Consider the following 27,882-nt stretch of genomic DNA (forward strand, 5'->3'; position numbering starts at 1 on the left):
TGAGATGAGGTAGAAAGGAGAAAAAGACAAAAAGAAGAGAACCAGAGATCAGTAATACTGAATGGTTAAATGCAGTGGTTTATAAACACAATGTCGTGGTCCTGAGTCTGTGACTCAGTGGTTTTAGTTTTGATTATTATTATGTTGTGTTTAAGGTTAATTTTTGTTCTCATGTTCTTTTCAGTTGGGTTTTGGTTATATTTTGAGCTCCTTCTGTTCTGTGTCTCTGTGCCTTCCTTGGTCCTACGTCTCTGTGTTTCTCCTGAGTCTGCGTCTGTAAGTTATGTGCATTTCCTGTTTTACTTTGAAGGTCAGTGTCTCAGGTTAATGTATTCTGTTTTGCTTCCGTCAGTCTCGTCAGGTTTGATTGCTCCCAGCCGTGCTCCCCTTGTGTGTCTCATTTCTTCGTTACTGCCTTTTGTATTTAAGCCCTGTGTTCTCCACGGTTAGTGTCATATTGTCAATGTCTCATCCCTGGAGCTGTCTGATTTTTCCCTGCGTTTCCGCGTGTCTAGGTTTATCATTCCCAGTATTGTGTTATATTCTGTACCGTCTTTAAGCCTGCAATAAAGTAGTGATCTTTGAGTTCACTTCTGTTTCCGTGAATTTTGTGTTTGGGTGAAAAACTGAAGGAGAAACACTCAGTGCATCATGGGAAGCCCCCAGCAGCCTCGGACTATTGCAACTTAACTAAGAAAGGATTCAAAATCACCTGATCCAGCCCTAACTTTATGCTTTATCAAAAAGGAAAGGTTTAAGCCTAATCTCAGGAGAGAGGGTGTCTGTCTCCCAAATCCAAAGTCTGAGCTGTTCCATGAAAGAGGGGCCTAAAAGCTGAAGTCGCTGGCTCTCAATCTACTTTAAAAAACCCTTGGAACTACAAATAAGCTTGACGTCTGAGAGTGATGTGCTCTATTGGGGTGGTATGGTACCATAAGGTCTTTAAAATAAACTGGAGCCTGATATTCTTGTATGTGAGGAGAAGGATTTTAAATTAGATTCTGGCTTTAACCGGGAGCCAGTATGGGAAAATGTGCTCTCTCTTTCTAGTCCCTGTCAGAATTCTCGCTGCACCATTTTGGACAGGTAGTAATAATGAATTATAATAGTCCAGCCTACAGTTAATAAATGCATGAACCAGTTTCTCAGCAACACTCTAAGACAAGATGTATAATTTTAGAGATATTGGGCAAATGCAAGAAAGTAGTCCTACATATTTGTTTAATATGCACACTGAAAGACATATGCTGGTCAAAAGCAACATTCCTCACAGTGTTACTGGAGACCAATTTAGAAGCTGAAATTTGTTGAGGTCTTTATCTCCTTACAGCATCATCTGAATAGCCCGTTACAATGGGCCAGATACCCTATACTACCACCGCAGCTCCCACAGGAGGTCCACAAAACACACGCAGACAAGTTCTGCAAGCTCTCAAACACCTGGAGATATCCTCGATAGGATGAAGAGCTGGTCCAATGTTCAATGACTAGGACAAGATTCTACTAACAGAGGGACTGTCCTCTCCAGTACCACGGCATAGACTTTCCCAGTGAGGCTGAAGAGTGTGGCTACCCTTCTTTTACAGATGAACTACCAGGACTGAGGAGATCCTCAGTGTTCCTTCCACTGCTTGGGCTTTGGAATGTTTAACATTGCAGTTTATTTACTTTACCTTTTTTAAAGAAAGAGTTTATATTTTCAATCCTACATATTTGCATTTTATTTGTATGTCTGTAACAAAATAATTTCTTCCCTTGGATTGATAAAATATTCTGATTCAGACAGAGGTAAAAGAACACAAACCTGCAAAACATCCATACAACTGGATCACATTTGTATTCAGGCATCTATTATAAGACAAAGGGGAGGACACAGTGGTCGGTGAAAGCACCATCTACATGCTTTTTTTTATCGTTCTATCCGACCAGCTGGAGGTTCCATAATAATTCTGGAACAATGTTCTGTGAACAGTTGAGACAAAAGCCTAACATTCTAGCAACAATGCACAATGCTAAGTTTGGAAGGAAAACAGCACTGCCAAGCCACACCAAACCCTTAAATGCATTGAAAATAATATCAGGAAATTAAGGGTGGGAAAGGCAGATTTGGTCCAAAATTCCCCTTCACAGATGCAAGAGTCTTATAAACAGATATGTGGACTGTTGCTAAATGACAGTTCTTAAAGTAAAGACTTTACTTACTTTTCCCCAGGTGGGCTGTGAGTAATTACTCAGTGTGTTTAATAGAGACACTTAAAGTTTAGATCAGACGAACATCAGACTGCATTTTATACCACAGATATCGTTGTGATTCCAAAAGGTGCACAAACTGCAAATGAAAATGGAAATGAAACACAGTCATGCTGCACGCCTCCCTTACTCTGTGAATCATTCCTGATGCGCTCCCTGAAGAAATTCAGCGTTCCTGTTTGATCATTTTATTCATTCAATTCCTCGATGGACTCTCATTCCTTTCGATTCATTAGGTGTGATGCTTGATTTGAGGCTTAATTGGTGAAACAAGTATCTCCCTGGCTCGCTCAATCGCTCCCTCCCTCACAGTTTGACCTTCAAAAATGACAAATGCAATAATAGATTAAGGTCAAGATAAAGGACATGAAAGGCCTATTTGCTCAATTGCAGTACACATAAAAAGGTCAAATTTGCATCACTCTCTACAACACAGTGGTCCAATCAGCAGTGCTGATGTGATTTACAGCTGATGGATTCCACTGATAAGGAGGGCGTCGTTGAAAACCATCGGGCATGCTGAGCCTCCCTCAAAGCAGTGTTTTGGAATGAGGGATTCGACGTGCGATTGTAACCAATCACCCCAACATTCAGCAGAGGAGCAGTGTGAATAATTAGTTCAAACACAGACAGTGTTTACTCGACTCTGCAAAGACACTGACACAGATGTAGCAACAACCGGTCAAAAGCAGTCAGGTTTTGATTACAAAGAAAACACTTGTGGCCTTCTATTGCTGACAAGCTGTTTCAAAGGTGTCCTCATGTGTACTTTAGAAGCATTTGGGGGGGATGCGCTTATTTACTTTGTCTCCGAGTGGTAGATGAGAAGATTGATTCCACTCCCATATTTATGTGTTAGATATAGAGCTGGACCTGGGAGGATATTTACCTAGGCTGACACAAAGACTGAAGACCAAAAGCAGGGCAAACAGCTAAGTGGGAGGATGCAGGCAGCCTGTAAAAAAGCAGAGGAATGTGACCCCCAGGTAACCTTCAGTTCTTGATTTAAGGAGTATTTTTTTGCATGTTTATAAGCTGCATTCTTTTTCATCCACTATGTTCTCCCAAACTTAACATAGAAATGCAACATGTGAAGATTTTGGACTTTAAAGGAATATTTAATATATTTAACCTATTGCACAGGTTAAATAGCTGTTTTTCTAAGATGTATGCCAGGGGTGGGCAACTCCAGGCCTCAAGGGCTGATGTCCTGCAGGTTTTAGATATCACCCTGGGTCAACACACCTGAATCAAATGATTAGTTCATTACCAGGCCTCTGGAGAACTACAAGGTAAGGAGGTAAGTTAGCCATTTGAATCAGCTGTTTTGGATCAAGGACACATCTAAAACCTGCAGGACACCGGCCCTCGAGGCCTGGAGTTGCCCACCCCTGATGTCTGCTGTTCAGTTGGTTTCTTGTGTATTACAGTGCATGCAGCTCCAGCTGTTCAGTCTTCAGGGCTCCTCCTACATGTTTGGCTGGACAAAGACTCATCAATAAATATGTTAGTGACAAGCTTCTTTCATCTTTCACTGACACAGAACAAAGGTAACAAATGAGGCTGTGACTGAACGCTGCACAGACCATTCTGGAGTCTGTGCACTGCTGCATTTCATTGAGATGGTCATAACATAAGCTACAACTGGTGTGAAAAAAAAAAAAAAAAACGCCATCAAACATCTTTTCCTAACCCATTTTCACAATGGTGTCATAAAATATCACAAGATGTCCATTATGAAACTCTATACATGACTAAACACAGCCATTAAATAATTATATTATGTCACCAAGTTGTGTGTTAGTGTAGTCTGCTGCTGCTTGTTGCAGAAACCCTTGTTTCAATTTCGTAAAGTTGTTTCTTGGATTGATTAATATTTACTGAAAACTAATATGTGTAGAATATTAACTTGTTTTAATTAAAAGTGGCAGCAGTGTTTCAGTGTCCAGTGTTGGGTTTTTTGACACTGCCACTGGGAGGTGCCAAAGTTAAAAATGCAAAAATCCAAATTAGATATGTGTGCTTATTTTTGCACATTTCAAACAAAACATTTCAAATCAAAGCATTTTGTCTCTTCCATTTCTTTTTATTGTTATTGTGTAAAGCTAAAAATGCAGCCTTTCCCCCAACGACTCTTACTCTGAACCACTACACAAACCTGGGATAGTCCACGGACATTACTCAGCTTTTGTTTTGTATTTGTGTGTGTGTGTGTGTGTGTGTGTGTGTGTGTGTGTGTGTGTGTGTGTGTGTGTGTGTGTGTGTGTGTGTGTGTGTGTGTGTGTGTGTGTTTGTATTGTTCCTGTTGTGTGTACTTAAATCTCTTTACTTAGTCACACTGTGGAGAGCAAAATGCAAATCTCCATAATGTAAATCAATAAATTTTAGTATGATGGCTTAGGTGCGAGTACAGTTATTTTTTTATTTCCAGGGAATGAATGTATGTTATTGTAATCTCCTCGGACAGAAGGCATGGTAACACAGCTGTGCTGTTTGTGTGTGTGTGGGCGCTGGAGAAGAGTGGACTCACTACACAGACCATCACCAACTGCTTGCAGCCAGCAGAGTCTCTTAGTTCAATTATTAAATCCCTATGTGTCCGCCCAGCCCACACACTCAGGCCAGGTTCTTGGCAGTGCCTTTGAACTGCAAGTTTTTAGATGCAAACTTAGGTCTGAACAGCGTTTAAAACACACAGGAATCCAGTTCAACATAGTTCAGTAATCAATAAAAGATGAGACTTACCTTGAATCTATTTAAGCCATCTGTCATTTATTTATCAAGCAGGCGTCACTTTGCTGTGTTTGCAGTCTCAGGCTTTTGGGTAAGAACAAAGCAGACTTCATTCCCTCAGAAGAATCTGTTTAGTACCATGAGTGCACCCAATTGTTTCCCTAGAACAATTTCAATGCCTGCTCAATTCACTCTTGTCACAGGGAAGAACAATAGAAGATGTCACGGCAGACATCTTTGTGTTTAGTACAGCACACCAAGATACCTGCTGCCCAAGGCAAGACAGAGATGCTGGAGGAGACTTGGCATGGAAATCTAATGAGATGCTTTAACACTGTGTGCATTTGTCAAGGAGGTTTAGTTTTGTATAGACATACTTATCTATATGAGGGCTTATCAGGTGCATAGGAGTAGAGTCTAGCTTAAAGTATTAATCACTGGGCTGGATGAGATTTTTCTCAGTATAAGAATAGCTCTTCATGATGTGAGAAAATTAAATGTATAGCATCATCTTATTGAAATGCAGCTTTTTTAATGCACAAGAACCATTAAAGACAAACTTGCTTGCTTGACTCACATTCTCAACTCATGCGCTGAGTTAGATGAGAAAACATTATCCCTTAAGATTTGCTGGTAGCTGAAGGTTGCCTTAAAGCAACACAGTACATTTTTATTTCTTTATTTTGGCTGCACTACCAGAGAGTTAAGACTGCAATGGATGATGCTTTTATTTTTTAGAACAGCCAAACCTGTAAAAACTAAAACAAACTCTTTGTTTCTTCCTCATTTGATCTTACAAAGATTATTTACCTCTTCTGGCTTATTCTTATTCTTTCTGGTTAGTTAGCATAAGCTGCAGGATTTTACTACTTTTGCTCTACTCCCACTCTAATGCACTGCACTGTGGTGTGTTCATTTCAAATTTAACAGCCTCTAGCATTTCTTTTTAAGGCTTTTAATGTGAAATAGTTGCAGGAAGTTGTCCTGGAAAGCAAAGCTATTTTATTTGAATAAAAACAGGGGGGATGGAGATGTGCAAGGAGGCAGGTCAGTCTAACATTTTGTCATGTAAACTTGCACTGTGACTGATGCAAGCAACAACTCAGTGATGCATATCACTGTTAAATGTATTTATATTGTTCAATATTGCCCCACTGTATGGGAGAGAGCATTTCTCCTACAGTGGACCAATCACACGCGTCATTCATTCTGCAGACCCACCCAGGTTATGGAGCTCATTTAAAGTGACGCTGGAAATAAGCTTCAGTTCACTTTAGGTTATATTTTTTTAACCTAAAAAAATAATGTGGTCTTGTCACTAATACTAACACTGATTACAGTGACTATCACACTACTGAATTAATGTTAGATAGCTAACTAACACTGTTTACTTTGTCTCCAGCTAGAATATCCCGAGAACCATGAGGCCAGTGCCTTATGGAACCAAAGGCTGCCTCTGGCCTTTAGCCATGTAAACGACAGGAAATGCTGTGTAATGGCACAAAATTGGTTCTCCTTAGCATAAGCAATGATATAGCAATTTTCAATTCATCTCACTTCCCAAAATAATTTGGTTATCAGCTACCCTGAGGACTGTAATTATGTTTTCAGAGGAAACGAGTGGGTCAGCAAGTGTTCTGCTTCTTTACTTAGCTCAGCAACTGCTCCCACAGTTGTTAGGGTCAACGAGCAAAATATCTCATAATGATGCTATTTTATAGAGGTTGAAAGGGGGGCAGAGAATTCAGTTTCACTGACCCTGCTAAGAAGGAGATTGATAAAAGTTATTTTTATGCTGCAGCAACCGCATTTTTCACACTGTGTTACTGTGCAACAATGTGCACCAATATAAATGAAAATCTCTGAGCCTATCTGTGGTGCTCAGCTCCATATTTCTTCAATTAAATGCATTAATCTGCATGAGCTTCAAATATAAATATTTAAATGTAAATAGTATATTAATTAAAAAAAACACAATTATGGCTCTGTTATGCAAATATGTATGGCAGGTAGGAAAAAGGAGATCTCAGATTTTGTAGCATGCACTACATTCGTGGTTAGATACATCATCTCCATCATCCTTAACATTATAGTTTATTAAATTTTCCCTGTAAGATAAATTTGGATGTCTTCTTTGATGGAACTGAAGCTTAGATTCAATCAAGCAATGTGATAAAAAAGGATTATGGAATATGAATCGCATTAATCATGCCTTGCAAAGCAAAAGATGAGAATCCATGTACTGTGTACCTTTTACAGCCTTGCACACTAATAATAAGAACTGTGCTTTTTTTCCTGAGTCTTGAAGTGAGGCTGATTGTTGTCTCATGCTGAAACACTGAATGCTTCATTCACCCCCCAACCATGGTGGCCTCAAAATCAGGCCTTCAGTTGGCTTTGGCGAGACGGAAACAGACAAATCATGACTCTTTTGTTTTCTTAGTGGGTCGTTCCACTGGGGACATGCGCTGCTGGTTGATTGCCAAGACTCATTAAAGCCCTGCTCCACATTCTTGAATAGTCTTTTGGACATGAGCGGCTTTGTTGTTTTTTCTGATTTGCACTTTTATGTCTTCTTCTCTGGGCTCTTTCTCTGAGCTGACATGCTGTGTGACACCAAGTCTTAAGGATGCCGTCTCACCACATCGAAAAATGAAAGAAGTGTTGATAGAGCAGAAAATTGCCCTTGTTGGTCCCTTAAGTGACGCTGGGAAATTAGATAGCCATGGTGATATACCTCTGCAGCTGCCACAGAGGCTCCACTTAGCAGCTTACGACACTGGGGCAGGTATCAACCATTCCCCTTAGGGCTTCCTACTAACCTCAGCCTTTGCCTTCTGATAAAAAAAAAAAACCTCTTAAATGCATCCAGACTCGGGGTGTCTAAGCAGAGGGCCAAACAGGAAAGATTCACCGAGAATCTGAAATCATGAATGACAGTTGTGATTGGTAGCTTTTTATTTTTTTTGGCTGGCATTTGGAGCAAAAACAACCATAGGTCGAAAAAGCCTCAAAGTATAAATAAGTCAAGAAATATCTGTTGATGCATTCTTCATCCACTGCATTGTCATTTCATTTCCCCAAAGATGAGTTTCTGCTGGCCAGCGCGATACAGCCACAGGCCATTTGTGCACACAATGAACAGCTTGAGGTGGCTTTCCAAGGGCTTGATGAGCTGTCAGGACGTTGTCACTATAATGGAGCTGCAGCTGACCAGTGTGTTGTGTAGCCAACAAAGCAGTTACTCTTCGCTCATTTTTCAAAGCTTTTATATTTCAACAACATTTGGCAAAGAAAACAACCTATTTTTCCAGCGTGGACGCTCCTTTGCTTCATGAATCTCCCGGAGTAATTAATTACCACACACACAACCACACAGCAGCGTACATACGCCACGCTCGTTGACCTGAATTAATATGCATCAAATGAACATTTTGGCTGCTTCATCACACTTCATAGACTGGGTGGCAGGTGGGAAATATGAAGTGATTTTATTACGCATATTTCACTTTCTATTTGCACGTCTGCAGGCGAGAAGATTCGACTGTAAACAGGCTTCGATGGAAATCTGCTTTGTGTTTCCGTGCACTCTTCCACCCTTCGGGAATCTTAATGGTGTGAGTGCAAATATCTTTTTGATGAAGTCTTATATGGTGTGATTACTCTTAATGAGCCAATCTGCCAGCGCCCCGCTGTAAAATCATGCTCAAGATAGTGTTAATGCGTGCAAATGTGGACCGCATTGCCTCCCACCTAGTTAAATAATAGCTCCTACTGGAGTCTTGATACAGCTCCTCTGAATTCTGCAAAGTCTGGGTTTTGATTGATTAAATCGGAATATTTTTTAGGAATCTCACACTTTTGGTTGTTGGATATATTCCAAGTTGCATATGATTTGAGACCTCAATTATTTAAAGAAATGTCACGGTATTTATTGAAACTGTTAGCAAGGAGAACCAGCACGTTCTCTCGGCTTAAAGTAGACTGAAAGCACCAGCAGTGTTTGAAAACAAGAAAGCGACGACTTTATTTCTGGGCACAAAATATTATGATAAAATGTCCTTCAAGTTTCCTCCAGATCCTGGCAATCTATCTTGAAAGCTGTTCATATTTTCTGTGGCGCATCTTTTTAAGCGGGAGGAAAATCAATGGCTAAGCAAAGTAATGACTTCCTACTGGCCTGCAGCAGTGAGCACTGTGGCACTGCCAGCTGTGCATCCTAGTGAGGGTCTCCAAATAATGTGCTGCAAAGCAATTTTACTTCTCAAGGATGAGCCATAATTCACCCTTTAGTAACCACTCTCACCAGGGCGTCCTTATCAATACAGCGTGCTCTCCCCTCCCCCCGGCTACCCCCTCCTGTTTTGGCTCGGCACAAACTAATTTTACTTACAGAACAATTCATCATTTCCTCTGCAGTTGAGAGGCAAAAAGAGTTATAACTGACAAGAGGAAGAGATCTTCCACTTCCTTGTTCTCTTGCCTTGTTTAATTTCCTCTGTTTTTCAGGAGAGATATGCAAAATAAGAAATTGCTCGGCTGAATTTTGTCATCGTGCTGTTAAAGCATGAAGTCTCTTTGCCTCGCTGTTTAACTGCTGTTGGGAGACAGCGTCGTTCGAGATTCATGATTCATTTTAATTCTCATTATGCAACACAGGGTTGTATAACAAAATTGCAGATGTAGGCCTTTTATGCAACTCACAAAAAAACAAACACAAATTTAAATTGATAAACAAACTGAATAAATAATTAAAAATAAACCTATTATTCATGAAGTCTAGCAGCCCGAGGACACAAACTGCTCTGACGTCTGGAGGTACAGCAGTGGTTACGTTTGTATTATTTGCAATAATGGCAGCAGGATGAACAGGCTGAGGTAGGTATATCCTTTAGTATCCTCTGGGCTCTCTTGAGACACATCAACTCATTTATATCTGTGATTCAAGGTAGATGGGTGATTTTAATCCACATCACATACCAGCTGGTGTTGCTTCAGCTATGGATGTCTCCTATTGCTGCTCCAGCATTTACAGCATTTCATTGTATTCACATAGAAATAGATATGAGCATAGTTTTTACATAGTCGACAAGTTATGAAAAATAAGAGAGTTTAAGCAGCATTTCCTGTTCATTTAATATATATTTTCTCTTGTTCTCCCCAGCGCCTGCTAGGATGTAATGGGTGACAAACTCCAGAATGGTGACAATACCCCAGCAAGCTGTTGACCACTGACCAAGAAGAACATGCTACTAATGCTGCATTCCTTATACCCTGGAAGTTGGATGTCGGAGCTGGGAGTGATGTCAGTTCCAGAAGAAGAAGTTGGAAAAACAAGTTTGTTTTGGTCCTTTGTAAGGTAGAGCCATTCATCCATCACAATTCCTGTTTTTTTGCACTGCATAGTGCCCCATCAGTGCTCAGTGTATGGGTCGTTAATCCATAACAGCGGTAGCACCGATGGCAAGTTTGACAGTTTTACTATTGTTAATATGCAATGCTGCCATCTTGGATTATGAAGTTTGGGCTCGTGGGGCTTCTCTGACTTTCTGAGCTGGAAATTTGACTTGAGGGGGCATTCCAGTTTAAAAATCAGATTTGAAATTCAGGTACTGATTTCTCTTTTCAAATGGAATGCAGCATAAGTGCCGAAGGGAAACTTCCAGATCTGAAAAATGAAGCCAACACAGAAAAAATTGCTGTTCTTCTAGGTGCAAGTTGAGGTGGTCTCCAAATAGAAATCAATCCCCAAAGACTCTCTTGTTAAAATCTACAACTTCACGGTTTTGGTATCTGTGTAATTTGTGTGTCTGAATGTAGCGTACGTGCAGTTTTTGAAAGTAGCTTGCTAACCAATCTAGCTAGCTTTAGCTTATAAAAAGAAAGCCAAAAGTACTCCAACTTTTTAAATTCATAAGCCCAGATTTGCTGATGATTTGCAAGAGCACAAACTGAGTTTAGATGCATAAAAAAAAGAGTAGTGTTAAGCATTTTTTTTTAGAAAGAAGTGAAACAATTGGCGTAAAGTATAGTGTGAAAAATATTTAAAGCAAGTGCACAAACTCATTTGATAATGTTTGCCACACACTGTACTGCTAATTGGACCAAACTAAGTGAACTGAACTGAACTAACTGTGCCTCTGTTAAAAAAAAAAAAAAAAAACCTGCAAAACTTTTGTGAATCATCTGTTTATATCTATTTTTAAATCTGGCCTGTCAAGAGTGACCTTTGGTTCACCGACACTGAAAATCAAGATTGTGAAACCCACTGGGTGAAGTCACAGTGACAACGTTCATCTTCTATACTGTCTGTGCTAAATACCAGGTGCGGTATCAGTGCTGTGAGATGAGATTGTTCTCTACAAACAGAAGAAACATGCATGCTAAAGAAAACGGTTTTCTGTGAGAAACTGCATAAAAATGAAAATAAGGCACAGTAAGATGTAAATTGCTATAACCACAAACAGTAAGTCTTGGGAAGTCATGACACTCAATAGACAGGATGCCAATACTCGTCTTCACTCTTCCACCACTTGAGAATAACACCAGTAGAGAGAGTAAGTCCCACCCACCAGTGAGAAATCTACTCTTTTTGAAAGAAATCACCATCATTTAAAATATGGATCATTTAGCACACTGTCTGTCCAGAGTACAAAGGCAAAAACAGGAGGCTGCATGACCTGCAGCACAGCAAGGAGCAATTTATGGCTATTGGTGGGTTTCTTGGTTATGACAGAGCAGCTGGGACATTATGCTGGGAAAAATGATGATGTAGGAACAAACCATCTGCAATCCTTTCCCAACGCAGAGTTCACAGACCTGAAACAAAAAGCCAGGAGGCAGGAGGTTGAATCTTTTAATATTTTATACTGCCCAGATAGTTTTGCAGTCATCTGTGCACTTTGAGGACATGCATTTTGTTTTTCAAACCAAACAGGTTTTTATTATTTTGTGCATATGCACTTGTCTTCACTTTCTAGCTGCATCCCTAGCCCTTGCGCTAAATGGAGAAAAATGTTGAGGTGTGAAATTGGGAGTCACTTGGAGCGCTGTATACTCATCGCTCTTATCAGCTGACCCATTTTTAATGGGATTTCCAAATCCATGTACTGTGGTTGTGGGCGCCTTCTTGTGTGGTGAACGAGTTCGGTCATCCCCCACTAAGAGTCTGATTTTAGGCTCAACAAAGAGCATCATATTCATATTGACTTATGGTTATACAAGTATAACTAACTAAAACACAAACAAGGCTCAGTGAACACACACACACACACACACACACACACACACACACACACACACACACACACACACACACACACAGACATAGAATTACATATCTTATCCATCCCTCTAATAAATTGCTTTAAGGTTTAAATGCATACTTGTCATTTATTATTAAGGGATAATCAGAAAATCTTATTAAAGACAGTGTAAACAAAGACAATATCTGTTGCCAGGCTTCAAAAATAGCAGTTTTGATTTTCGTGAAAGATACGCTCTCATGACTCATCGAGTTACACCACTGACTAACCAATTGGTGCAATCTGCTGAAATCACATTTTCGGATCACCTTGGATAGCTTGGAACACAGGCCGAATAGTTACTAAATAACAGGGACTACCACCTAATCGAAAACCCTAAAAACCAAGTCAAGTCGAGCCGAGCCCATCCGATCCGATCCGGGTAGGTACTATTAAGAGTGTGAACAGACTTCATTCTGTCACTGCTATTGACTCTGTTGCTGCCATTCCCTGTGCAATATTTTGGTTTTTCCTTGTTCTGTGCAATATTTTGGCCTCTGTGCAATATTCAAGCAGATGTGCAATTACCATCCCCATCCTTTTTTCTTTGTATATTGCTTTCTGTACTTTTGCACCTTTGTGGTCGTGCTACCTAATGTCGCTGTGAAAGCAACTGCACAATGACAATAAAAAAGTTCGAAGGTCTACTAATGGAAAAAGGCCATTTTTTGCCAGCAGCAAAAATGGAAACATAATTTTAAGAAAATAAAAGCATTCAACCCTTCGATTGACACACCTGTCTGCCAAAGCTTCATCAGAAAAGGTCTTGTGGAAGGGTTGCTGTCAAGACGTTATTCTCAAGGTAGGGAAACAAGGAGAAAATACTGAGATATCCCAAATTACTCAAGAACGGGAGTGAAAATAAGTAACAGATTTCATGGAGTGATGATTTCAAATTTGAAATTTTTATGTACAGAGGAAGTCAGGAGAGATGTACTGTCATGGTTTTTAAGGTGTTTAAACCAGTGGTGTTGGGTATTTTGGAATTATGAAAACAGCGTTTGCAGTCCCATCTAGAAAGTGTTTGATTGGCAACAGCTTGATTTTTCAGCGTGGCAATAATCCCTAACACATTGCCAGTGCAGTAAAAGCATGGCTGGAAAGAAAAACACATAACGAAACACTATAAGTCATGGACTGACCTCCCCACAGCACAGACCTCAGTATTACTGAAGCAGTGTGGTGCCATCCTGACTGAGAACAGAACAAAATATGCAGTTTAAAGCAAGGAATATATTGCAGGTATTCCCATCAACACACACAGATTTTATGTTATCTTAAAAATCAACTTTAAACACAGACTACACACTAGATCAGAGGTGGATGATGTAACTTTGCCATGAAAGCCATAACAATTATTCACAATAGTACAGCAGAAAAAAGGCTGTGGTGGCACAACAGTTCATAAACTGTGCTCACTTTGCCGTAGCGATGCCCATAATTCTTTTGCTATTCAAAGGAACCCTTCCAGTATAATTGTTTTTGCCTCCGTTTGATTAACTAAATGGATGGTAGAATAAGGTCATAATGAATCTGTGTTTTAAATACACACATCCCTGTGTTGTAACAAGGCTTATTAGTTTGTATATTTCATGTAAATGTATACCAATGTTTAATCCTGCTAATAAAAAGCCCCACACAGTAACAGACATTGACATACACATGTAACCTTTTATTTTGTGTTATAAATCAGAGAAGTGACTTTCAAACTTTTAGCCAAGACAAACATTCAAGGCCCACCAGTTATCACATATCCGCAATATAAATCCTTTGTCATCTACTTTGTCTCCTCCCTCACCTTACCAGACTCTGACACTGTCCAACTAATGGTCGTGCTCCCTCTGGTTCAGGTCCAGCACTCTTTTGAAGCCGGCCAAGTTTCTTTCACAAAGGATGTTTGGTGCCTTTTTAGCTTGCTTGGCAAAGTGATAGCATTATCCAACTTCTCCTGACAGATGATGCTGTCCACCTCAAGCCTTAAGAGAGGTAACTTTCACAATACTATCCACAAAACATTTGATTTCTTTTCTCCATTTACCAGATCGCCTGGTTTGCTTCCCATATTTTTACTCTCAGTATCACTCTTGCTATCAGTCAGAGCATTTGTGTTAATTCCCTGGTATTACCTTTGAAAGAATTTTTATTACGAATTCTAAAGATATATAACTCATGTGCCTACAAAGTAAAGCTACTGATACAGTGATGGCTAGTTTTTATGTACTTCTGCATAACTATAACAGCGTATGGTTGCCATAAAATTCCCAGGCATACATGCACTCACCTCAATGCACCGTTTAGAAACCCCTGTTTTAGACTATGCTAAATGCTCCCTTTTAAATCATTGATACCAACGCTACCTACGTCTGTTTAGTTCCTGCACTTATATTTTATTTAAGGGCATCCAGAGCAAAAATATACCATGTAGAAATCAGTGTAAACAAACACCCACATATACAAATGGACATGAAAAAGGTTCTGTGGCAGCTACTCCCCATTATCCAGATGAAACGTAATCTAACTGTGGCCTTTGATCTTCTCTTTCTCTACATCCTGTTGGTGCACAGAGCTGGATAATGAAACAGCAACAACAATTCTGAATAATGCACCTACATGGATTCAGTAACTGTTTCAAAGCACACACGTATTCGTCACATGGACAACAACAAGCTGCCGCAGCTACTGAAATAAATGTTTTTGAGAAATGGGGACATGACTGCACCTCGTATGTGTATAAATCACCTTCAAAGTCAGTCCTTAGTCCCTCATGTGACCTTGTTAGTGGAATCGAGCCATGCAGAAACCACTTTTATACACTACGATCAAGATAATTCAGTTTACCGAAATGGTCTGAGTCACTCTAGTGGTAAAATAGCTGTGTACTTTGGAAGAGAGCATTAAGTGGATACTGAAATACTGAACTGTACCCGGGTAGCTCATAGGCTGCTATAAGCCAATGAACCATTATGCCCTTCATGGTGATCCAAGCGGAGATAATTATTCTATGGCTTTGGAAGTATAGTACTGGAAATAGCACAGTATAGCAAAATGTAGGGTTATGCTGGAGTGGTAGCGCTAAATTATTATAATGTCTTAATCCTATACATCTTTTCCGTTAAATCAAGCATGCGTAAAACTGGAAATATTTCCACAGTTCCTTCAAGGCATTTAAATATATAGCAAGACCTTGGAGAGCTATGTTAATGAAAAAAGAAGCTGAATTCTGCAAGATTTGCACAATACATTTTCAGATTAATTAAGGATCTCCCGACTGCAGCCTTGACCTTGTTTTGTTTTAAGTTAACTCGAAGCCTCCAAAGGGTCTGAGCAAGATTTGACTTTAATGCCTCAGACTGCCGCTGTTATTAAAAAAACACTGGCACGCATCCTGACTTTCACTGTCACACTGAGAATCAAAGGAAATCAAACAGTTCACTGTTGAATATCACAAGGGACAGGTTGTCATGAGTGGGCAATCAGCCACGGCTGACAAGAAAATCAGGAATGGTGCAGATGAATAAATTCCTGTCTACACAAACCCCGACATACATATATTTTTTAAGATTTCACAATTCTGTATTTCAGATGAAGTTTCTGCTCCCATTTTTTACTTTTTAACTAAAACTTTACATACAAGACCTTCCTTAAGAAATCTTAATCAGTAAGAATTTCTTTCCTTTATTATTCATTTTCTTTCAGTGAATATCACTCTCATGTTAGTAGGTTAACACTGCATCACACATATGATACTTTTGGAATTTTTAATAGTTTTAGCTTTAGTTTTATTATTATTAATAATAATAATAATTAATATTTTTATTATAAAGATTTAAAATATGTCAGATTTGACCTCTGACCTCTCCTTTAAGATCAATAGATTGACCTGAAGGTCAGTGATCTTAGTGCTATACAGAGCTATTGTTTGTATCTAAATATCATGTCACATTTGACCTCTGACCTTACTTTTACATTTCACATCTGCCATTCTTTCAAATTCACCCAAAATGTGTTTCTTATTTTTAATTGTCAAGAGAAAGAGAATGAGCTGCCTGGGTAGGGCATATTGTAGTACAATACTACATAATAAGTTTTAGTTATTCATGCTCAATTAATAACTAATCATTATGCTTGTGTAATCAAAGTAAACATCTGCACTACAAATTTCTTCTTTAGAAAGAACAAAGAAAACAAAATGAATACTAACAAAATACAATCCCCTTAAAAGTAAACACTGACACACGAGCTGCCTTAGTGGAGGTCTGTGCTCTCGGAGTGCTTCTTGTTTTACTTTTAGTTTCAGTTTAAAACATTTGTTTATTGTGTTGCTAAATTTGACCAAATTAAGCCTAAAAGAGTTTTATTTGAATAAGACACTCTCTGTTGGTCAGCCTATCTGGTTACATTTAGTAACAAACTGCTTCAAATAACAAAAGTATCTAAATTAGGTCTATTCATCTGATGTGACTGCAGGAGTGGTACTAGAGAAAATCACCTTGTACACTCAACATGTTCTAAGGTTTTGTTTTTTCCTTGTTCTTTGCATTCTGATTACTCTGCAGCATATAGTTAATGACTGGAGGTGCTTAGTTTTGTTGCTCTGTTGAGCTAGTTTTCAGGATGTCATGTTGTCCCTGTGCCTGCTTGGGTTCTCTCTGGGTTTTCTGCCTTCCTGGTTTGCAACAGACTGGAGACCTGTCCAAGGCGTGCTCCGGTAGTCTCAGGTATTATATCTCCATAGCACCTTCATAGCACCACCAACTGAGGATCTGAGTCAGATCTTCTGATGAGCTTGTTCTTGCTTAGTTCAGGTTCATGGCTTCCCAGTAATCATTCTTTAAAAGTGAGTTTGCACTGTTAAATGAAGCGGACAGTGTGATTAGTGGAAGACATCTTTTAATATGGTAGTTTCAAATGCAGCAGATGGCATAAAAATGTTAAAAACTGAGCATTAATTGTGTTAGTAGGATAGAGACTATTTAAGCCACCAGTGGGGAACTCCAGGCCTCAAGGGCTGGTGTCCTGCAGGTTTTAGATCTCACCCTGGGTCAAGACACCTGAATCAAATGATTAGTTCATTACCAGGCCTCTGGAGAACTTCGAGACATGTTGAGGAGGTAATTTAGCCATTTGAATCAGCTGTGTTGGATCAAGGACACATCTAAAACCTGCATGACACTGGCCCTTGAGGCCTGGAGTTTCCCTACCCCTGATTTAAGCAAATGAACATAGCCTTGAGATGTGAAAACTGAAGCCAAGTGTCTTAACTCTGCATTCTTGCTTATGGTCAGTAGGGGGTGACTCCTCTTTTTACAAATCCATCACAGACTATAAAAGAGTAACATAGTCACTTGATTTAATGCCGCAATGTTGGCAGTAAAGCAAGTTTTGTTTACTATATCACGACGTTTATTTTTAAAATGATGAGCAGGATTGAGTCACTTCAGGATGAATGCAGCATCCTCAGTTTCTCAGGCAGGTCCTTGCTTGTCACAATCAGCTTAGAAGAAAACCCAAGATGGCCAAAAAAGCTCAAGCTGATGATCCAAGATGTGAGTCCACAAACCAAAGGGATAGCGTTTAACATGCACATACAATTTGTGGCTGATAGGTCTTAATTTGTTGTATCTGCATCAATATTACCACAGGCACCGAGAAGCATATTCAATTAGCACTTCAATTAGCGTGCCCCAAGTTTGTCAATTAACAACAGATTTCCTCACCTCTGTTTTCTTTCTTATTACAGACTGCAGCAATTAGCTGACATTGTGTCCCCTGGAGAATGGCTCATAAAAAGAAAAGTTTTCTCCTCGCCAAAAAGGCTTCGGTCACAGCTCTATGCTTTAGTTCTGGTTTGGCTGAATGGCGTCACGTGGGAACACAGAACTGCAGGGACTCCAAGCTGTTCCTTTTGGGATCAAGAACTGAACCTGGTGCATGCACTGAAGCAAACTGACAGTGAGCTCCTCTAATCCGCTGCTCTAATCCACCTCTGCTCATGGCAACTTGCCTGCTTTTAGCAGAGGTGCACCGCTCGCCAGAACACCTGATTCAGCAGGCACAGTAGCCAAACGGCTGAAATCGACAGCATACAATTAGAAGAACATCCTATTATCATAATGCAATACAAGAGGGGAGAAACCGAGTCCAGGAATGTTTAGATATGCACCGTTGTCAGTGAAAGCTTTGTGAACATTAAGTGGTAAACTATCCATTTTATATGTATGCTCAGTGTTTATGTAAAGCTTTATGTGATAATATAGAGGTGACAAAATGTTTTATATCTAATACAATACGCTGTGTAAGGTTCTAAAAGCTAGACGTAAATATTTTATATCATCATAATTAATCGGTGTGTGCTTTTGTTTCCATTTGGCATTGTAGCACACATGGGGATTTTATGTTTTCCATACAGCGATGTAATGCTCTAAATGCCATGCATGTCTGGGATGATCTTAGATTTACGTATACTTATTTACTAATGCATGCTTTTATTCCCAGGATTATCAGCTTGAGTGATGGAGGATGTTTTTTCATTGCAGAGGGAATTCTCAGGCCTGCAGGCTTCTGATAACAAGCAAACAAATTGGCAATTTCTTTAAAGGCAGTCAATTAAAATTAAAGGGACGGGTATTCTAAATCACCCTCTAGAGATGGCTTATAATTCAACTGATAGCTTTTGTGGAATGTGCAAGGATGAGGACTCATTTGTGTACATGTAATCTGTCATCTAAGGAGTAACTAAGCCTGTGTTTAGTGAAGAACACTACAAAGTATGATCGGGGACATGTCCATCGTTTAGACTGGCAGAAAAATGGCATGCACACAAAGAGGAAAACAATGAGAAGGTAGCACCTGTATGCCTCTTTGATATCCATTAAAACAAGCACTAAAAAGGTGAGGTATAATTAGAACAGTGGAGGTGGGACATCTGCTTATGATTTAAAATTGAAGGTTTCTGAGTCATTCGCTTTTGTCTATTTTGGTTGCAGAACAGCCGTTTTTTTTTCCTGCTCTATTCAAGCAGGTTTACCCCAGCTCATCTATATTGTTCCAGGTCTACACGTCAGACTAAAAATAAGGCCCACAAGGCTCCAGCGTGTTCTCTTTTGTGTTCCACCAAGGAGTACAATAATGAGGGTAATAACATCTGCAGCACATGGACTCTTCAACCCAGTAATAGGAATTTGATTTACTTGTATCTACCCTTTGGGTCTGAGTAGCTTGAGGCTACAAGGCTTTCATCGTCAAAGCTTTTTACCTTGGCTCCAAATGGCATTTCTCTGTTTTTCTTTTTTTCACTTTTTCTCAGAGTTTTTGAGAAGGCTATAAATTTCTATTGTTTCATAAAACACAAAGAGGGGAACGTAATTACAATTTATGTGAGAGATGTCAGTAAGGAGAACTGGCTGTTTTTCAGCTTCTTGTATATTGAGTGATGTGGGGGACCTTTGCCCAGATCTGAACTAAGAAATATATGATTCTATACCTGACTCTGACAGCTCAAGTGAATTGGATAATAGCATGTGGTCATGTGTCAAGGTAGAAACCCAAGAAAAAAATCATTTACCTAAATAACTGAAAACAGTTAATCACCAGCACCTTCCAAGAGGATCCTGGGGGAGCATAAAATTGCCTCGAGTTGCCCTATGATTTGCTGTTGAAAATGTGATATTCAAAAATTTTGAAAGTTATTGTAGGAACACTTTAGAGCATTTACTGTATGTGTGATGCACAGTATAATGCATATTACACAATTCACCGTCGTCACAACAGTTCCTCCTGACATCATGAAACTGAAATGACACTGAGTTACAAAGACAGACCTTATTGTAACGCAGTTTATTGATTGTAACACAACGGAAAACAGCCTGTTTTACTTCAGAGCTGCCTCGTATCACACCTGGGTGAAGATGATCTGAGATGGAAAATAACTGGTGGAAACCAAATAGTCACTTCATCCAATATTACAATTCATGGCCAATTGAAATCTCATCTTAACGTCCACATGTAGCGTATACACAACTCTTTATAGTTTGTGCAATTAGAGAAACTACCTGGAAGAAGACAAGATGAATAGTCTGACAATTTTTTTGACAATAACAAAATAAGCTGGAGCTTTTTACTCCTTGTTGTTAATGGCTGCTACAGCACAAGATGCTTCATAAATGGTTTCAGTGAATGCCCCAAAATGATATATAGTGTATTTCAGAAGGTCCAACATGATGCATGCTCAATCATCCAGGTAAGGAAATCGTAAAATCATTTTATACAACAGGCCACACACAGCTTAACTTCATGTTTTAAGTGGAACGGACCAATAAAGTTATTGGTTGAATAAAACCCAAAAAACAAGATCTCCAAATTGTTGGTTTCAGTGTAAAAAAAGTAAACTTAACAGTTAATGTCAGAGATATCTTAAGAAAAAAAAAGTGCAGTTTCAACAGTACTTCTCAGTTTTTCAGCAGAAAAATGCTGCTGCTGTAGTAAATGAAAGAAAGCTGTCAGCAAGGCTCACTGGGCTCAAACTGTAAAGGACATAAAGAAATGAAAGACTTTTTCTGTGAATTCACAGATAATTTCTGTTACAGGACAATGTTCCATTATTTACTTTGAAAAAACCCCCAGAAAATTACTTTGTAAATAGCAAATAGGAAGGAACTTTTCTGTTATTAAACTGAATAGCATAAGTTATGTCTTTGTCAGTAAGAAGACTAAAGCTAATTGAAAGTTCAAAATTCATGCCGTCCTCCTTTGAAATGTTCACATTTTCCAAAGCAATTCATCGACTGTCAATGAAATTTGGTGACTTGGAGCAAAACAACTTTACACGTGAACATTAGAACTTTAGAAGGCTTAGCATGGCTGAGGATGGTGTTTAGCCTGTTTTGAGAAAACAAAAATCTACAAATCAATGAACGCTGTCTGTCAATAATGAAAGAAAAGTAGCAAGCAGATGGTCTTTTGTCAGAAACATGGGGATAAAAGGAGTATGCTCCAATAGAAAAAGATTTTATAACACGCTTTACAAAGCCAACTAAAGTAAGGAAAAGTAAGTTAGTTTCAAAAAAGGGAGGATAGTGAGATCTACAAAGGTCATCTTTAGTGGTTTATCAGCATGAACACGATGCTCAACTTGTTTTATTCCAAAGCATCAACTTATAATCAAGTCATTCTTCACCCTAAACATAAACTATAAAACTTTGATTATAGCAATGTCACATTTTGTAGGAGATTTAGAAAACACAGTAGCATTAAATTTGTGGTCACTTCCTCATGTTATTCTTGCTCTTAATGCTCTACTTAAAAAATTGAGTTAAACGGTGAAAGAAAAACAGAACTGAAAGCAGCTGATAATGACGATGACTCCACCATGTGACAGAGTTGCATCACTAAGATGCAAGCTTATGGAGTAAGACTGATTGTGACACAAATTCAAGATGTCTGCGGGCTGGATAGAGGTTTATGGTGTTGTTTATCCTTCCATCACATCTGCTTGGCATTGTATTTCTGCTGCTGTCGCTGTTCCCTAACCCTCCATTTTTCAGTGATTCATGAGTGGCCATTTCTCCACCTTGTGAAGCTATTAGGAGTTTGCCATGAGGCTTGGTATGTAGCTGTACCTTTGTCTCATTTTCTACAAAGAGAATAATACTACCAGGATTATTGATCCTTCCTTGTTTAGCCCAACCTGCAGCCTGCTCCGGACAGCAAAATGAGATGAAAAATAACTGGTGGAAAACAGCTAATAATCTATTTCCATTTATACTTAGGGTATATTTATTTGAAAATGGCTCATCAGAACACAGCTCATTTTTTCTATCGCTCCTCTGTCTGGATCTTAAATACCTAACAAGGGGAAAGAGGGGAGGGAGCAGCTGATGTGAGCAAGGCATAACAAAGCATGCAATCATGGTGAAATTTTTAGCCAATAACATCACACAAAGCGGGTAAAGACTGCCAAAGCACAGTTCCCTAATGGGTGCTTTATGTGACATCAATATTCTCATCTTCTTCTGAGATCGGATGTACAGGGCAAACGTTCTGCCTCTGGGGGAAAGAAAAAAAAACTTGCCTTGCTGCTGAATGGATATCGAATCCCATTATTGCTGCAGCAGATCACAGAGCAACTGATTTTGAAGTTGGTTGATCTGTATTTTAACATCTTTAAATGGCACAGATTCACCTGTGCACCATTACTATTACTTGCAGAACTAAGAGAAAAAACTGTGGAGGACTCAAAAAAATACTTTGCAACTGTCTCTGAAGTAGTGCAACACTGCAAGTCAGAAATCGAACCAACATCCCAGATAGAAGCCATAAAAGGGAAACTCGCAGTAGCTGATGGTGAGGATATTGCTAATTACGGGTCTCATTTTCACAATTTAATTCCCAAACCAGACTATCCTTTTCTTATTATCTCTGTTTAAAGAGCATTGAAAGAAACACGTGGCACTTCTCTGCTTATGGGCCTTTTTTCATTAATCATTTCAATGGTGATCTTCTCTGACGGCTGTGCTGATGAGCTGTAACGATGATGGATATGAAGATCTGTCTTTAGCTCTGGTGTTAATGCATAGCCTCATCTTACCAGGTGGTAATGGATAGCTCTGGCTTGTTGATGATGAGTACTTTTTTGTTTGGTAAAAGACTCCCTTTTTGATGGAGTGAGGATGTTACTGGAAATAGCAATATAAAATGAAGGCAACCGAAAACAAGCTGCTGTTGCATAAATCACTGCAACCCCCCCCAGAAAAAAATATTGTATAGATTTCTATATATGAATGCACAGGGTAGACGTGGTTTACATTTCTAATAGTTGCCTGAAAATAGCGCCGGTTCTGACAATACGCTAAAACATGTCAGAAACAATCAATGGGAAGGGTTGAGCTTGGAGTTCAAATCAGCAGGCTTAGGCATTACACAAAGGAGACAGCATTTCTAATGCAGGGAGCTCCTTTGAAAAGACATATTTTTCTGTTCTGTGCGCTTTGAAACAGGCAGGCGAGCTGACAAAAAGAGCAGTAAATTGGGAGAAAGTGGATGATGCTGTTTGTACCTTTGTCCTCCAAATCAGCAACACAGGTTTTTCTATATCAATACATTTTCAGCGGTAAATTACACTGGCCATGAGTGCTGGAGCCTTTAACACAGACAAATAACCTGGGTATAAAGTTTACATAGTTAATGTGGCCTTGTATAAATTTTGGGGGGCATTTGCCCAGCTCAAGGTTTTTTATTTTCTTCTCGATTAAGAGTGTAGTTTAAAGGAAAAGCTCAAGCGTGATGTTTTAGCCAAATGTGACCAAAAACACAGATGAGTTACAAAACAACAAGTTTGTTATATCTCAGAAGAAAAATCCAATCTTTTTCTTCATTGCCCTCCATATGGAAATGAGGACAGAACTTTGAATCTGTATAAAATTCAGTCAATTGATCAAAGGCACCAGGAAGCACTAAGGCTTGTTATCCAACGCAGCCCTACAGAAATTATTAGTATATAAATGAGCATGCTTTATTTATAAGGTAACTAAAACTAAATATTAAATAAAACTTTTGATAGCAGATCAACACACAGGACTGTGCAGGGGTCTTGTGCAAAAGTCTTGAGCCAAGACTGGTGGGGGGATTTATTAAAACATAAGCAAACAAAAATGGAAAAACATTACATAAGGCAAAAACCAGGGTTTGTGCAATTCTGACAAGATTGAAAGTCAAGTTTCAACAAGCCTGAACTCTCTTAAAAAAGCATTTTTTTTTAATCATTTCTTTAAGTAGTCTTTGAGAAAAGTTCTCCAGGCTTCTTGAAGAACAATCAAAGCCCTTTTGTGGATGTTGGCTGCTTTTCTCCAGTTCTCTGTCAAGATGATCCCACACTGCTTCAACCACCAAAATGAAGTCATTGCTAATCAGGTGTTTTTCAGATGGTATTGCATGGTATATAAAATCGGATGTTACTTTACTGCATTCATATTTCAGTCAATTTTGAACATTATCTCCAAAACCCTTGGCTTAACTACATAGTCATGGCAGTCTGAACCAAAAGTCTAATTTGGATCATTCTGTAAGTCCTGTTAGCTCTGATTTTCAGTACAGTTCTTGTATACTTACATACCCCAGCCTCTTAACCCTGTTTCCCTTCTTTGAGAATGGCTTCTTGTCTGCCATGCTTCCACTGAGACCATTTCTGATGAGGCTTTGTTGAACAGAGGATAGATCAACTGAAGGGCCAGATGCATCTCTTTAGTCCTTTGTCAGGCTTTGGCTAGAGTTTTTTCTATTTCTTAAGGACATGACGTTCAAATTGTTGTTGTTTTTCTTTCATAGATTTTAGGCCTGCTACTTCTTTTGTCCTTCACTGGTCCCCAATTGTTTAAGGACACACTGCACGCCGTGCCGAGATATGCCAAGTTTAAAGCTAAAAGCTGTGAATCACCTTGTTGGTGCAAAAATACTTTTTCATATTTGTCAAACTGTGTTATCGTTGGTATTTTATTGTAGGTTCAACTAAAGAAACAGGAACAAATGGGGTATTTTTGAGATGGGATGCTGTAACAAAGTGCCAAAGACACATTTTAAAACTGTTCATTTGTAAGAGTGTTTGTTATGTGTAGACACAACACTAGTTTATGCCTTGATTTCGTTGACTTTAAGCTTGAATGATTTATAAGTTTGTGTAAGTAACTTAAGCTGCATTTTTGTTTGTTTGCTTGTTAAATGTCATTTTTTTTATTCATAACATTATACAATAAAATTTGCAGAATGCTCATGCTGAATGTGAATTGCTGGGATAGAAGATATTTTGTTTTTTCTTTCCAACAATATCCATTAGCAATGCAGGCCCTGCTTATTGTAGTGAGTGCAGCATTATAAGTGCTTTTTTAATGGCTATGTTTATAGATTCTCAAAGCACTTCTTTAGAAATATGGGAAATATGGTGCTCCTAATTAAATATTGAAAAAGTTAAATGAATGTGTGATAAAAACTTTGTCTGTGGAAATATTTTAACAGTTTTTTTTATATATATTTTTAATGATCAGAGAGACAAAATTATGATTTGCAGTAATAAAAAAAAGCTCCTACCTCCACTAATCAAAATAATAAGAAAAAAAAGATTACAAATAGTTTTTTTGAATTTCTCAGAGCAGCTAAGCACAGTAGTTTTCCAGCAAACATTACTCAAACAGAAGTAAATAGTGAATTAGCTGGGGCTTATTTCCAGTGATGGATTAGCACACATTAGATAGTCTGTTGAGCATTTAAAGCATCGGGACATATGTAGGACTGACTCAAAACAAACCACAGCACCCATGTTCATCATAATGAAGGAACATGACAAATAGTGCCACAGTGGAACCCACTGATGTGTTTTTAATCGTTTTTTGGTGAGAATGGAGCTCTATGAGGGATCTAAATCAGGCTTTAGCTCCATAAAATACTTCTTCACCACATCTGTTTTTAAATTGGTTTAGGCAGACACATTATGGGAGAATTATGGTGATCATGGACACTCAAAGAAGCCTGAATGAAAATTTATGGGGCAATGCCACAACTTTAAAGATGGTGATAAAAGTAAAACTTCCAGGGGAGAAAACTTTTTTAAACCCTTGCTTCAGGTCGAAGTAAAAAAAAAAAATCTTTTAATTTTGATAATGCTCCAAAATAACTACCTAAATGTGTTTAAGTATGTCTGATGAGTTTCCAACCTCATCCAGAAACATTTTCTTTGAATTTTTTTATTGACCCATTTTTTCTTTTATTGTCACTGAGGCAGACGACAAGAAAAATGTGGAATTTCACCAGGATTGTCTCTTACTTTAAGTCTTTCTGTTCATCTCACTGGAAAAATTTTTTGCCACAGCTTGAAATTTAGGCAAAGACATTTAAACATTATTTGCACTGAGGGTTATTGCTAAGGGACATATTTGTGTTATTACTGTGGATTAAACCCAGACAGCAGCTGAAGAGAGGCAAGATTTAACATGGGAAATTATATGAGATGAGAAAACAAAAGAAGATTCTCCAGCGTAGAAATCAGATATTCATATTATTTATCATCTTGGACACTTTAATCTATCACTGAGGGAAGCAGTGTTTGTCCAAAGAAATCTGGAGGCACACACTACATCTGCAATGTCATCAAAACAGTGTGTAAAGTTGCTCAGAGAGGGACAGACTATAAATACTCTGATAGTAGCTGAGGTGATTCTCCAGTGATATTGATACATTTTTAGCTGTAGATGAGGCAAAGTCGTTTGAAGCTGACTGCCTGCCAGTTCTCTTGAGAGCAGACTCTTAAATCCTCTGTGAAATATCTAAGCCAGACTTGGGCTGCCGTGAAATAAACTTAATGTCATTGTAAATGCATTAAACAAGAGCACACATTTGACTGTGCAAAGCTCATCTCCCTGTCAGCATGGATATTCAGTGACCTGTTTGGATTTTGTTCAGAAAAATTTTTTTTCGTCCTTCAGAAATGAATTTATAAGTACTGTGAAGTCTCACTGATATTTAAAAGACACTTTTTTTATGAAGGTCAGCAGCTGTCAGCTATTACTGACTTCTTATTTAGAAAATATATCAAGCAATTAAATGATCTGTTTGTTTGAGCTTAATTAATGAACCTATTATTTATTTACAATATGTATGTATACAGGTAAAACTACATCTGGCAACATTTCTGCAAACTTTGCTTGGCTTTTTCCTCACCTCAGCTCTATTTATCATATAAAGATTCTGCAACAGTATCTTCTGACACATGAATTATCCCAAAACTTTCTTCACACCTATAAAATTTCATTTATTTTTCTACAAGCACTGACATTAACACCTACACCTAATGTAGACTCAACAGTTACTCCTACGTGCATGCCTTTGGGCTGTAAATGGGAGCTGGAGTACCCACAAAGAACTTAAACAGGTGCATGAAGAACGCAGTAACTTCTCACAGCAAGCCTCAAGCCTAGAAGCAGTTACAAACCCAAAATGTTCTGTCTGTGTAGCCACCGTATAGATTAATGAACTGGCGACCTGTCTAAGATCCCTCCTGTTACTCACTGTCAGCTAATCCTGGTTGGAAATAGCCAGGATGACTGATAGATGGATGGATGAATGGATTACATAAATCAAGAGCAGCCCAAGACTGCATACCTCTGCCAATGTGAAAAATCCCTGTACATCTGCATGGACTCAGTCTATGGATCAGCAGTATTTCATTGAGACACATTTCTCTTATTTCAGTTTGATATGTATTTGTGAAAATACGATGCAAAACATCAAAGTTTGCATTTGTAAAGTGCAACATTTCTAGATACAGATCTGGATCAAGATGCTTAGTGCATCTTGATGTTGTTGTTCTAAGTTTGGCCGCACCGCTGGTAAAAAGGTGGGGCTTTAATTTGGATCAGGAAGACCACAAAATAATGACTTAATCAGCACAGCATCCAGGAATGACTCATTTCTTCTTTCTTGCAGTATTTATTTCTTGACACTTGATCCATTGTTTGTTGAACAGAAACAGCTTATAACTTCTCACTTACAGGTCACAGTCAGAGACGGGGCTAGTTCTCATCCCACTTGTTGTCAGTAGAGTTAAATTGTT

General features: G+C 38.7%; 1 long non-coding RNA gene across 1 annotated transcript; it reads left to right on the forward strand.

The window, feature by feature from the left end:
• The first annotated feature begins 8,471 nt into the window (after positions 1–8,471).
• On the forward strand, positions 8,472–19,352 carry LOC120433739. Its single transcript, XR_005608730.1, has 3 exons — positions 8,472–8,598; positions 10,148–10,342; positions 18,028–19,352. It is a non-coding gene; the product is annotated as an uncharacterized LOC120433739 (long non-coding RNA).
• Positions 19,353–27,882: the final 8,530 nt, after the last annotated feature.

This window comes from Oreochromis aureus, linkage group 16 (assembly GCF_013358895.1).
Source record: "Oreochromis aureus strain Israel breed Guangdong linkage group 16, ZZ_aureus, whole genome shotgun sequence".
NCBI lineage: Eukaryota > Metazoa > Chordata > Actinopteri > Cichliformes > Cichlidae > Oreochromis > Oreochromis aureus.